Genomic DNA, 12,314 nt, shown 5'->3' on the forward strand with positions numbered 1-12,314 from the left:
TTGTGTGGCAGCGTCCATCACCCTAGATAGTCCAGCCAACCATGAGATGTTTGCAGGCCAGTCCCACCTGGAGGACCACAGGTTGCCCATCCATGCCCCCACTGGTGTTCCTAAACATGTCCTAACAGTCTCTTATCCCAAGCCATTGCATGGTTCCTCCCCCTCTTGCCAGTGTTAATACCAATACCCTCTCATCACATCCCCTGTGTAGCTGATCTTCTGTTCCTTCCTCCATGTGTTGCTACAAGGTGTGTCTCATCTCAGGATAAATAACCAATCCTTACCCCTACCTTGAGTGCATGTTTTTTAATTATTTTGGGGGCACACATGTTCCTTTGCCAATAGTAATAGACATGGCTTTCTGTGCATCGTAGGACTGGTTGGAATTTTCATGATTGTCACTCTCAGCTGGTCCTTCAGACGTCAAACTAGGGATGGGCAAATTTTTCCAATTTTAAGACTGATACATCTCAAAAACATCTCCAGTTTTAAGTTTGATTCATCCTTAATTTTGGGAATTGTGATTTTGAAGCCTGCTCAAATTTTATAATAAGACACTTTGTACACATTTCTCCCAAAAATGCATTTTAATGTATTTTTCCTGTTATGTCATTTCCCCAAATACAATGCATTTTATGCTTATTTTCCATTTCTGTACATATTTTTGATTGAGGTACCCCATGGCAAAATTCAGAGAAGTGAACATTTTGAAGGATAATTCAGTTGCCGCTCATTCAGTGGTCCAAAGGATGAAATCAGGCAAATTCATACAAAATGTGAACTGAACAATCGCCTCCCTGCATCATACTATTAAACTTGTATGGGAGCACATTTTTAAAAAAAAGGTCTCAAAGCATCCTTTGTGCAGGCCACTGCCAGTGGAGGGTTGACCATCTCTTTTCTGATACAAACTAAGCCCTGCTTTTGAATAACTTAACCTCCTCCCTACACCCTCCAAAGATACCTATGGCATTCTCTTTGCATTTATCCTAGGGATGTACCCATCAAGTTAGATTCCGCTCGCTTTCTCTTTTAAGTTAAAGAGAGCTGTGATGGAGAACACTGAGGCTTCATCTAGTCTAGCCAACTAGCCAGTGATGGCTGTCTCCTCCATAAATTAATTCAATCTAAAGCCATCCAAACTAGAGGCCATCACTGCATTTTGTGGGAGAGAATTCCATAGTTTAACTTGGTGCTGTGTAAAGTATTTCCTTTTTATGTCCTGAACTTCCCACCTGTCAGTTCCATGGGATTAGCCCACTGGCTTCTAGTATTAGGAAAAGAGAAGAAAAAAGGTCTCCCTGCCTGCATTCTCTACACCGTGCATAATTGTGTACACCTCTGTCATGTCCTTTCATGTACTCAGCCTTTTTCTATGCTAAGATGTTGTAACCTTTCATCACAGGACAGCTGTCCCAGACCCTTGATCATTTCAGTTGATTTTTCTGCATTTCTTCCATCTCTTATCTTTTTTAGGTGTGAGCAGAACTACACACAGTACCTAAGTGTGCTCGCTCCACCCATTTTTAAAAGAGCAGCATGATATCGAAAGTTTGTTTTCAGTTCCTTTGCTAACATGCTGCAGCCACATACTGGGCCAACATTTTCACAAAGCTGGCCAAGATCTCTTCCTTGGTCACCTCTAGCTCAGCTCCCATCAGCTTATCAGCTGCATTAAATCACATCTACCCCTTTGGTGCCTGTTCTCCCAGGCTGGAGGGAGCCTTTTGGAGCTCCTTGTCATCCCTTTTTGTCTTAATCACGCTAAAATTTTGGTTTCATCAGCAAGCTTGGCTACTTGGTCAAAAGCATGTGGGAAGTCCAGGTATACAATGTGTACTGGATTGCCCCTTCCGTGTGTTTATTGACACTCTCAAAGAACCACAAAAGGTTAATGAGACGGGACTTTCCTGTTGATTCTTTGTCAGCAGCGCTTATCCTTCTATATGCTTACTAATTTTATCTTTAATCATGCTTTCAACCAATTTACCCTGAACAGATGCTAAGCTAACAGGCCTCTGATTACCCAGATTCCCCTCTGGATCCCTTTTAAAAAAATTATGTTTGTCATTCTCTGGGGCTCTAGATCTGCAGGGACAAGTTACAAGATTAGCAATGTCATATTTGAATTCTTTAAGAACTCCAGAATAAATACAATCTGGACCATGTGATTTACATACTTTCAATTTGTCAATAAGGTTGCAAACCTCCTCTTCGGTCACTCCTGTTTTGCTCAGTTCCTCAAAATCCCTTCCTGAAAACATCCATTCAGGCACAGTCTACATCTTCTGTGGTGAAAAGAGATGAAAATAATTAATCCAGTTTCTCTGCAACCTCTTTATCCTCCATTAGTACTCAAACTCCATTGTCATCCAGTGGTCCTAACTGGTGTCCTGCTTCTGATATATTTGGGGCAGAATCCTGTGCATGTTTAGAAGAAAAGGGCCTATATGTAGAGGACTGCGCTCTTAAGCAAGTTTTTATCATTGGCCTTTTCTTGTTAACAAACTGGGTTTCCCGTTTCCCACCGTCCGCTTGCGTCTCTCTTGTGCACGCTTGTGCTCCCTTGTGTTCTCTTTCTTCGGGCAAAATGTCTATTTTTCTGAAGGAAGTCTTCCCTCCCTAATGGCTTCTTTGCCACTGCTCATTTAACATACTGTAGTTTTTCACATTCCGTACAAATCTAGAAGAAAGAGATAACATAGCAGTATGGAATTCCTCCTTTGCCTATAGCTTGGAAACATTTCCCTTTTTCTTCTGCTGAAGAAAAATAATTAAATTCATTAAAAAATTGATAGAGCTGTTAAAAGCCATGTGGCTCCAGCCCCAAAGATTGCCAGTTAGCCTTCCCACATTTAGGTGACAATCAAGGTCATTTTCTAGATGAAAATGACTTAATTTTAGTTAACCTGGTTTTAATGGGGTTATGATATATGGTTTTTAAATTGACCCACCCCAGGTTGTAATAAATATAAATCAACGTGAAGCTGCTGCATTATGAGAGCCAAGGGGACGAATGTAAAAGAAACTGGTATCTCTGTGCTGGGTTTATACATGAAGCCTCATATCCTGACATCGGCACATTTTAAAACAATTTCAAGTTGGCCAACAAAACTAAAAACATCTAGAGTCCTTATGTGCACACACACATGGTATTAACAGAAATCACTGCGGCACTAACAGAAATTCATGGGAAGACAATATACAGTAAGTGTGGGCAAGCTAGTGGCCTTTGGGGGTTTGGGACTATTCCCCCATAATCTCTGACCATTAGCCATTCTGATGTTTAGCTGAAAGCCAAGATACCTGGAAGAGGGCAGATTTAGTCATGCTTATAGAAGATCCCACAAAACCAACAGGACAAATTAGTAATCACTCTTAAGTCCGATTGATTTCATTGGGTCTACTCATGACTAAGTCTGGATTCAACATCTTCCCTGAGAAGGGTATTCCACAACAAAGGTGCCATGACTAAAAAGGTCTTGTGTCTTGGGCCTCTCCATCCACCAAATTCAGATGGGAGCAGTGGGGGAGATGGAGGGGGACCCGTTCTCTGCATGGCTGGGGCTGCTGGCAGGAAAAGGCATGGCATGACAGCATCAAATCATGCGTTAAGATCTTTTTGGCACATGATGCAGAGGAAGAAGTTGACATGGGAACCTTGTTTTTGACAGCAACATCTTGTGATGCTTAGCTGTGTCCTAACTGAAGAGCTAAATGGAGAAACAGATGAGGCTTTGCAAGTGGACTGACATCACGAGTGACTTTTGCACCAGTTAAATATTGTCAGCTTCAAACAGAAAAGACATGGAATGAGTTCTCTCTACTCAGAACTGGAGAGCCAGTGTGGCGTAGTGGTTAAGAGCATGGGACTGGGACTCGGACGATCTGGGTTCTAGTCCCCATTCAGCCGTGGAGTCAACCGGGTGACTTTGGGCCAGTCACAGACTCTCAGCCCAACCTACCTCACAGGGTTGTTGTTGTGGGGATAAGATGGAGGAGGAGGAGGAGAATGATGTAAGCTGCCTTGAGCCGTTTGTAGGAAAAAGGTAGGATATAAATAAAAAATAAATAAATAGAAACTGGTTCAGCCTCATTTTGTATATTGCATCCAGTTCTGGGCATCACAGTTTAAAAAAGATGCAGACCAACTGGAAAAACTTCATAAAAGGAAACAAAGATGTTCAGAAGACTAGAAACAAAGTGCTGTGAAGAAAGACTGAAAGAACGAGGCATGTTGAGCCTTGAGAAGCAGTCAAACAGCAAGTCAGAAGAGGTCTCCTGGGCCATCTAGTCTGACCCCTGGCTCCAGCTGGCTCCGCTCATGACATGCCTACCATGTGCATGTCCAGCCTATCCTTGAGCACCCTCACCGATGGGGTTTCAACCACCTCCCGTGGAAGCCCACACCCATACAAATACACATACCCATACCCATGGAAGCCCATTCCATAACTGTCAGGAAGTTATCCAAATTGAACCTTGGTTCCCTGAGCTTGGCTCCATTGGAGCTTGTCCTGCCCTCCTCCACAGGGGAGAACAGGTCTCTACCCACCTCCGTGTGACACCCCCCGACATACCCATATGTCTCCAATAGATCCCCTTGGAGTCTCCTCTTTTCCAGGTTGAAAAGATCTAGTTCCCCTTCCCAGAAGAAAAGACTGAGGGGAGAGAGGGTGGCAGTCTTCAGATACTTGAAAGGCTGTCATACAGAGTAGGACTGGGATCTCCTCTTGATCATTCCAGAGTGCAGGACGCAGAATAATGGGCTCAAGTGAGAGGAACTCAGATGCTGGCTGGGCTTCACGAAAAACCTCTTGACTGTTAGAGCGATGCAACGATGGGATCAATTAGGTAGCAAGGTCATGGCTTGACCACACTTGGGGCCATTCAAGAAGCAGCTGGACAGCCATCTGCTAGGACACTTGCAGCTGGAGTCCTGCCTTGGGCAGGGGCTGCTCCTGGGGGCCTCGAGGGCCTCTATGGTACCCAGATCCTCATCCTTTTTGGATGAAAACTGGGCAGTTCTATCGATGCTGCTCCGAAGGACAGCAGCTTATTTGACACCAGTCTCTGTCTGGCATCTGGAACTGATATATGAGAGGAAGTGCAAAGGGAGGAAAGAGAGCAACAAGCAAACGTTTTTAATTCCAGGACTGTGGGACCAGGCCCCTGGAGTGTCATTTTGTAAGCTGTAAACTATATTTGATACTTGCAACAAGCGAATGACAATGTACTTGACTCACACTCTCCAATTACGATTGTGGCACAAAGGAAGGAAAGTGCCTTGACTGGATTTTGTAAATGTTTTTGTTCTTTCAAACGGCATTGTTGTTAATGTGGTTCTTGTTTCGCGGGGGCTAAGCTGGGCCATCATTGTTCTTCAAATGTTGGCTAACTGGTTGCTTTGAGGAGGCTTTTTAAAATGCCTAATTGAAATCACCAGTGCCAGTTTTGTTTTTCTCCCTAACTTCTGGTGACCCTAGTAAGATTTTGCTTGAGTAAATCTCAAGAGAGCTAGCGTGTGTAGTGGCTAAGAGTGTGGGTCAGGCTCGGGCAATCTGGGTTCGAGTCCCCGCTCAGCCATGGAGCCAACTGGGTGACTTTGGGCCAGTCACAGACTCTCAGCCCAACCGACCTCACGCGGTTGTTGTTGTGGGGATGAGACTGAGAGCTGGAAGAGGAGAATTTAAAGAACTCTTTGAATTCTTAAAAAAAAGAAAAAAGGCAGGTTAGACATCTAATAAGTATGAGCACGCCTAGAAGCACATACCATGAAGAGACCCAGATGTGGTTTACCAGTGGGGCTTGTAACAAAAGCTTGCTGTGTGGAGTGCTTTCTCTCCTCTGTGGTCTTCATCACATCCAGGAACAAATCCATCCCCAGCACAAGCACGCTCAAACTGCACTCAGAGGACGCGCGTGGTTGAACCAAAGCTCTTTGAACGCGCTCCATTTTATTCCCCTAGACTCAGAAACAGATCACAGCCAAACACCTGGAAGGCAACACACTGGAGAAGATGATCAAAAGCAGATTGAAACCCCAACGGAGCTGCTGCACATCGTCCAGAGATGGCCAGTAACCCCCACCCACCTACTACATTTGCCTAAATCCACTACAGAAATGTGATCCATTGAATTCATATCACTGCGTCCTTACTAGCCCAGGTTTGCTCACTCTCAGGTAGCATTCCTTCATTCTGGGAAAGACCTGACAGACCACTTTTAGTAATCATCTTGAACATGGCACCTGCCAGAAGTGGTGGACTACAGCTCCCAGCATACCGAGTTGCTGAGCATCAACTGGCTGGGGTAATGGGATTTGTGCTGCCTGGTTGGTGAAGCATGAATGAAGTAACACTGCAGTCATACTGTATGCCAGTTGACGTATGATCCATTTCATTCAATGGAATTATCAAAACCTAAATTAATTTACATGCACAGCTTCACATCAATGTAGTTGACAAATCGCCCTGAGCACAAACCCTCACAGTATTTTGGCTACTGTTAAAGGAAGAGTAGGTAAATGCAAAAACCAAAGGTCTTGGAGAAGACATTTCTCTTCAAAAGGACTCAATTAAGGTTATTAGGTCATCCCAGTAATAATATGATGGTTGCCATAGTGATAGATTACCCTCAGTTTATAAGGGAGGAAAAAGGTAATTCAGTTTCTCTGACTCACGGTGATAAAATGCACATTTGTGGAATAAAATGGGACACTCAGTGTCCTGTGATTTGAATGATGTCAAGTTAGTCAGAAGTTCAATATCTTTAAAGTGGAAAAAAAGAAAAGCCATATTTCGATTCACAATTCTCAGGAGACAAAATGTTGTTTACAGTGAATGCAGAATCCTTGCGAAAGGCATAAAACACCAAATCCTGAAACTTTTAAGCAGGTGCTGCCGCTACGCCTGCAAGAGCCCTCCATTCTAGGTGTACAATAAGAATAAGGAAAACCAGAGGTTTTCAGATGCAAATAGTGAAAGAAAGTGGCATGGCTTCTAGCCCTGCAGTGTAGGCTAAGCTGGTAAACTGGATGTTTAAAGAAATACATATTCGCTTCTATTTGGCCGCTATGTGGACAGGATGTTGGACTGGATGGGGCTTTGGCTTCATCCAATATGGCTCTTTTTATGGTTTCACACATGACATCACACAAACCTTCACAACCCCAGAGGCTAGGTCCCTGCCCTCAAAGAGCTTACAATAAAAGTGTTGATTCTGGGGAAGGCAGTTGTGGAGAGAGACAGCAGATAACCGAGGGAGAGGGAGAGGTGCTGTGGAGTGCTGGGACTGGGAAAAAGGCACTGCAAAAGTGGAGCTGTTGAGCCTGCCAGAGGAGGCATGCGCCCACTGTCCTCGCCGAAGGCCCAGGGTCTCTTGGCACGCTACAAGAAAGGCAGCAAGACTGCGCACTGTCTCTTCATCCACGTAAGCTGGCAAAGAAAAGGCAGAGCAAAAAGTGTAAAATCTGAAAAGCACATATTTCTATCTGAAAAACCATGGCGCAACTACATGATCATTTCTGTACACATAATAAATCGCCTCAAATGGTCTCTGTTCCTAGTTCTCATTCAGTTAAGGTAAGATGCAAAAATGAAAAGAACTTCTACCATTACCAGCCTCACAGTTCGACTGCTTATGAAAACAACTCCTGTTGAATTAACAGCTTGAAACCTTCCATCCGTGATCGGCCTTCTGAGGTGTACAGTTGTGTAAATTTCAGATCAGTGCTAAACAAATGGCCAGTTACAGCAAGTTAAAACATTGGAGAGTGCCAGAAACTGATTCCTTTGTCCATTTTTCTTCAAATGACTTTAAATGGAGATGGTATAATCATATAGTAGAGAGGAACCAGCAAGAACAGCTTGCAGTCTACAAAAGTTCCAAGATTTTTCTCACTTGCGGTACTGTTGATCCAATAATGCCCATCCTGTAACTATGCATTTGGTTTCTCTTGCTAGGTGCAGAACTTGGCATTTGTCCTTGTTAAGTTTCACCTTGTTGTTTTCAGCCCAGTGTTCCAACTTCTCAAGAACACTTTGATTCCTCCCCTCCCCTCCCCTCCCATCTTCTGAGGTATTAGCTCTTCCATCTAACTTTGTGTCATCTACAAATTTGGCAGGTATTTTCCTGCACCTCCTTATCCAAATTATTAATAAGAATCCCAGGACTGAAGCCGCTGGTACCCCACTCATTCCATTCCCAAGTATGAGATAGTGCCTTCGATCAGTGTTCTCCAATTCTGTGGTCAAATGAGGATTCACCTGACAGCTGCTCCATCGATCCTCTTTTTAGACAGTTTGCAAATCAGGATGTCATGAACACTTTGTCAAAAACTTTGCTGAAGTCAAGACGTCTTTTGCCTGCAGCATTCCCACAGTCCACCAGGGAGGTAACCCAATCAAAACATGAGAGCAGATTAACCTGGTAGAATTTGCTCTGGCTTCTAGTAACCACTGCATTGGTTGCAAGGTGTTTGCAGATTGACTGCTTTATAATCTGCTCCAAAATTTTCCCAGGGATTGATGTCTGACTGGACTGTAGTTCCCAGGGTCCTCTTTTCCCCATTTTTGAAGACAGGGGCAACATGAGCCCTGCTCCAGTCAGCTGGCACTTCACCATTTCTCCATGATTTATTCAAGATAATAGAGAGTTCTTCTACTAGTTCTTTTATTTCTCAAGGATGCAGTTCATCAAGCCCTGGATATTTGACCTCTAGGTAATTAGGCATCCCCCAACTATTGGACTATCAATCTCAAATGGCAATCCTGCCCCTTCAGCTTGTACTCCCCCTTTGCCAGGGAGGTCATAGTCATTCTTCCGGGTTAAAGTGGAGCCAAAGTAGGAATTGTGCACTTTTGCCTTTTCTTTGTCATCTGCCCTCCTTTTGCCATCCTCTTGAGCAGCTGAACCACCTTATCTTTCCTCGGTCTTTTACTATGCATGTATCTGAGGAAGGCTTTCCTGTTGCTTTTAGCATCCCTCACCAACTTCAGCTCATTCTTAGCTTTAGCCTTCCTGATGCCATCCCTGAAATTCTGTGCTACCTGCCTGACTTTTCCCTTATAACCTGGCCTTCCTTCCACTTCCTATATGTGTCTTTTTGTTGTCAGATCATGTCTAAACTTTTTATGAAGTCACATTGCCTTCTTTGTTGCCATCTACCTTTTGTTAGAAATATTTGTAATTGTGCCTTTAGAATATCCTTTTTAAAAACTTCCCGCCTATCTTGGTCTCCTTTTCTCATCAGAGCCTTTTGCTGTGGGCCCTAACTTAGCATTGTTCTCTATTTATTAAAATTGGTTTTCCTAAAATCCAGACAACGTTTGGCCGCACTTGGCTTTTGCCTCCTTCAGAACCATGAATTCAATGATAACACAGTCACTTTCCCCCGAATTCCTGTAAGTGCCACTAGGTCATCCCTGTTGGCTAGAATCAAACCAGGGCTGTCAATGCATGTTCATGCCACAGCGCCTCTGCTTTCCTTTGCTGCCTCCCCAGATCTTAAACTGGAAGTTAAAAGGTGGCCCTTTTGCTCCAGATACAATCACTTTCTCTATTCCAGGATGTTCTGCTTGTACGCAGATACCACTAGAGGACAGTGTGAGTCAAACTATATTCTTCCATGCCGGTTTCCTGAAATCTTACTATTTCTTCATTGGCACGCTCAGAAGGGCGGCAGCTTCATGTATTCTGAGACCAAAGCAGTATCCTTCATGATCTGGACTTTCTGCTTCCTTACCTGGCTGTCCAGATAAAGGTTTGATTGCCCTTTGTTTTCACACAGAGCCATCAATCACATAGCATCTTATTGTATGAGCCAGAAAGACCCCAGGAGTGTACATTCTACTTTTCCCCTTTCTTTTCTCTATGAAGAGACGATACAGCAGGCTCCCCCAACCTCCAGTGTGGCCTTCTGCTTGGGATGATGGAAATTGTAGTCCAGCACATATGGAAAGCACTAGTTTGGGAAAAGCTGTAATAAAGGATGGGAAAAGGGATTTGGCAACGGGATCAATGGGGTAAATGTAATGTATTTCATCTATCCATATATTGTGTGCTTAGTTGCTAAGCTGTGTCTGACCCATCGTGACCCCATGGACAACATTCCTCCAGGCTCTCCTGTCCTCCACCATCCCTCAGAGTCCACCCAAGCCCACACCCACTGCCCGTGACCCCATCGAGCAATCTCTGCCACCCACTTCTCCTTTTGCCTTCAGTCGTGCCCAGCATTAGGGTCTTCTCCAGTGAGTCCTTCCTTCTCACCACCCATCCATATATACACAAAGCTCAATGCAAGGCCAATTGGGAGTGGCTTGCAAAATATTCTCTTCTTTGAAACAGTACTAAAAATGGTGAACAATTTCTTACTTCTCTGATTCACCTCAGGCAGCCTTAGAAAATCCAGACTATCTGTGGCTGTCCTGTTCTCCAGGTTCATCTACAGGAAAAGTCTACCTGTTTACAGGAATGCTAGTTCATGGTTGTAGAAACTAACAATGGCAAGAGCTGTGCTATTGTGTGGAGGTGGGGGACTCACCTTTTTTCCTCTGCAAAACGTGTGTGGGTTGGGGGAAATGTTGGTTTCCTGCAACAGAACTACAACTTGGGCAAAAGACACTTGGCTTAAAAGTGAGCTTTCAAATGTTTATCGCAAAAGGCTATGAACTCTTAACAGCAATCCTCTAGTGTCTCTGAAGTCAATCCAAACTCAGTTACCTTTCTTAAACTGATTTCATACTGAAACCTTTGCTATATGAAATTTCATATCTGAAACTCAAGAAAGGTTTCATAATATATAATGAGGAATATTATATGTCCTTATAAGTCCACTCTTATTATATGAGATCCAGTCCTAAAGGCTCTGGAATTACCCCAAATGCCAAATTTTCCTAAAAGTGCCCAATTGCATGTTCTGCTTGTGGTAGCGAACGTTTCCTGTCTTGTCCCCACAAGTGCCAAGTCCAGACAGTAGGCGCTTCAAAAGGAGACTCCGCTCCAGGGTCAGGCCATGTGATCCATTGTGCCAAGCCTCCAGGGCAGGCAGGGGTGTCCAAGAGAGTGGCTCATGGAAATAGCCAAAAGGTCTGGGAATCTGCTTAGTCCCAAAAGTCATGGCAAGCGCGCAGAGCAAACCCTGCAGCCTGCCACAAAGGGCAGCCTCTGGCTGAGCCAATTTAGAGCTGGCGGTGAATCAGCACAGCTGGCTAATTCGGTCAGCATGTGGCTTTTAGGGGTGGCCCCGCAGTCTGCCTTCCGCTTGGACTTCTGCTGCTTATAGGTAATCCTCTTCCTTTCCAAGGGGTGAATTTCCACCGGCACTTATCTTACATACCTCTGGGGGAATCGTATCCTCTCCAAGAGCTTTGCCAAGGGCCAAAGTTGAGACCAGCTGCTTACACTCTGATTTCAAGGCCATATTACTAAAGGCAGAAATACTTAAGAGCATTGACCTTGAAAAAATTATCAATCTTCTTGCAGATGTGTTTCCAGCTGTTAGCAACCAACTTGCCAGTTTTGCTCTGCTGTCATTTAAACTCAGAAAGAAATTCTTAAACTCTGAGTTGTACTTTGGCCCTATTTTGTTGTAACTTCTTGTATACAATATTTTATTACTTTGCAATTTTTCCTACTTCATTGTTTTATTATCATTTTATGGTATCTCATGGTATTTTTATGTTATGACCTGTGTTTGCAGCATTAAACATATCTACTGCTGCACACTGGCACTTCCTCCTGCCCTTGGGGAAGTCCAGGAATGGCCTAGGAGGGCCAGGCTGTTCCCCAAAGGAAAGCCATTGGCTGCAGCCTCAGCCTCATTGCATGGCTCTGGCTGGGACTCGCTGCTGCTCTTCCTCTTCCTCTTCTTCCTCCTCTTCCTCCAGGTAGGGCATCACAGAACCCTCTGACAGAAGTTAACCACGTGCAGAGGCACCAATGCTGGGACAGGCTCTGCAGCTAGCTGGGGGTAGCGGGCTCACATGGCCACAGCGGTGGCCTGCTGTTGTCACCAGCCCCTCTCTCCCCAGGCCTCTCTCCCTTCCCCACCTGCCTCATCTGTTTTGCTGAACTGCCCACCTGGCCCCACCTGGCCCCTTCCTCCTCCTCTCTGCTCTACGTCTGTACTCCACTGTCAGCACTGCCAGCAGCTCCTGCTCTGCAGGGCAGCCGAGCTCTCGGAAGATCTGCATCGGTCACACTAAGAGGTGGCACGACTCTTCAGGGGCTTGGCTGCCCCCTGCTCGCTCCAAGAGTGAGGGCACAACACGGGTGAGAGCGGGGAACACGGTGGCAGCTGTAGAGGGAGGGCA

Source organism: Varanus komodoensis, unplaced genomic scaffold, assembly GCF_004798865.1.
Source record: "Varanus komodoensis strain SLA01 unplaced genomic scaffold, ASM479886v1 scaffold1, whole genome shotgun sequence".
NCBI classification, from domain to species: Eukaryota; Metazoa; Chordata; class Lepidosauria; order Squamata; family Varanidae; genus Varanus; species Varanus komodoensis.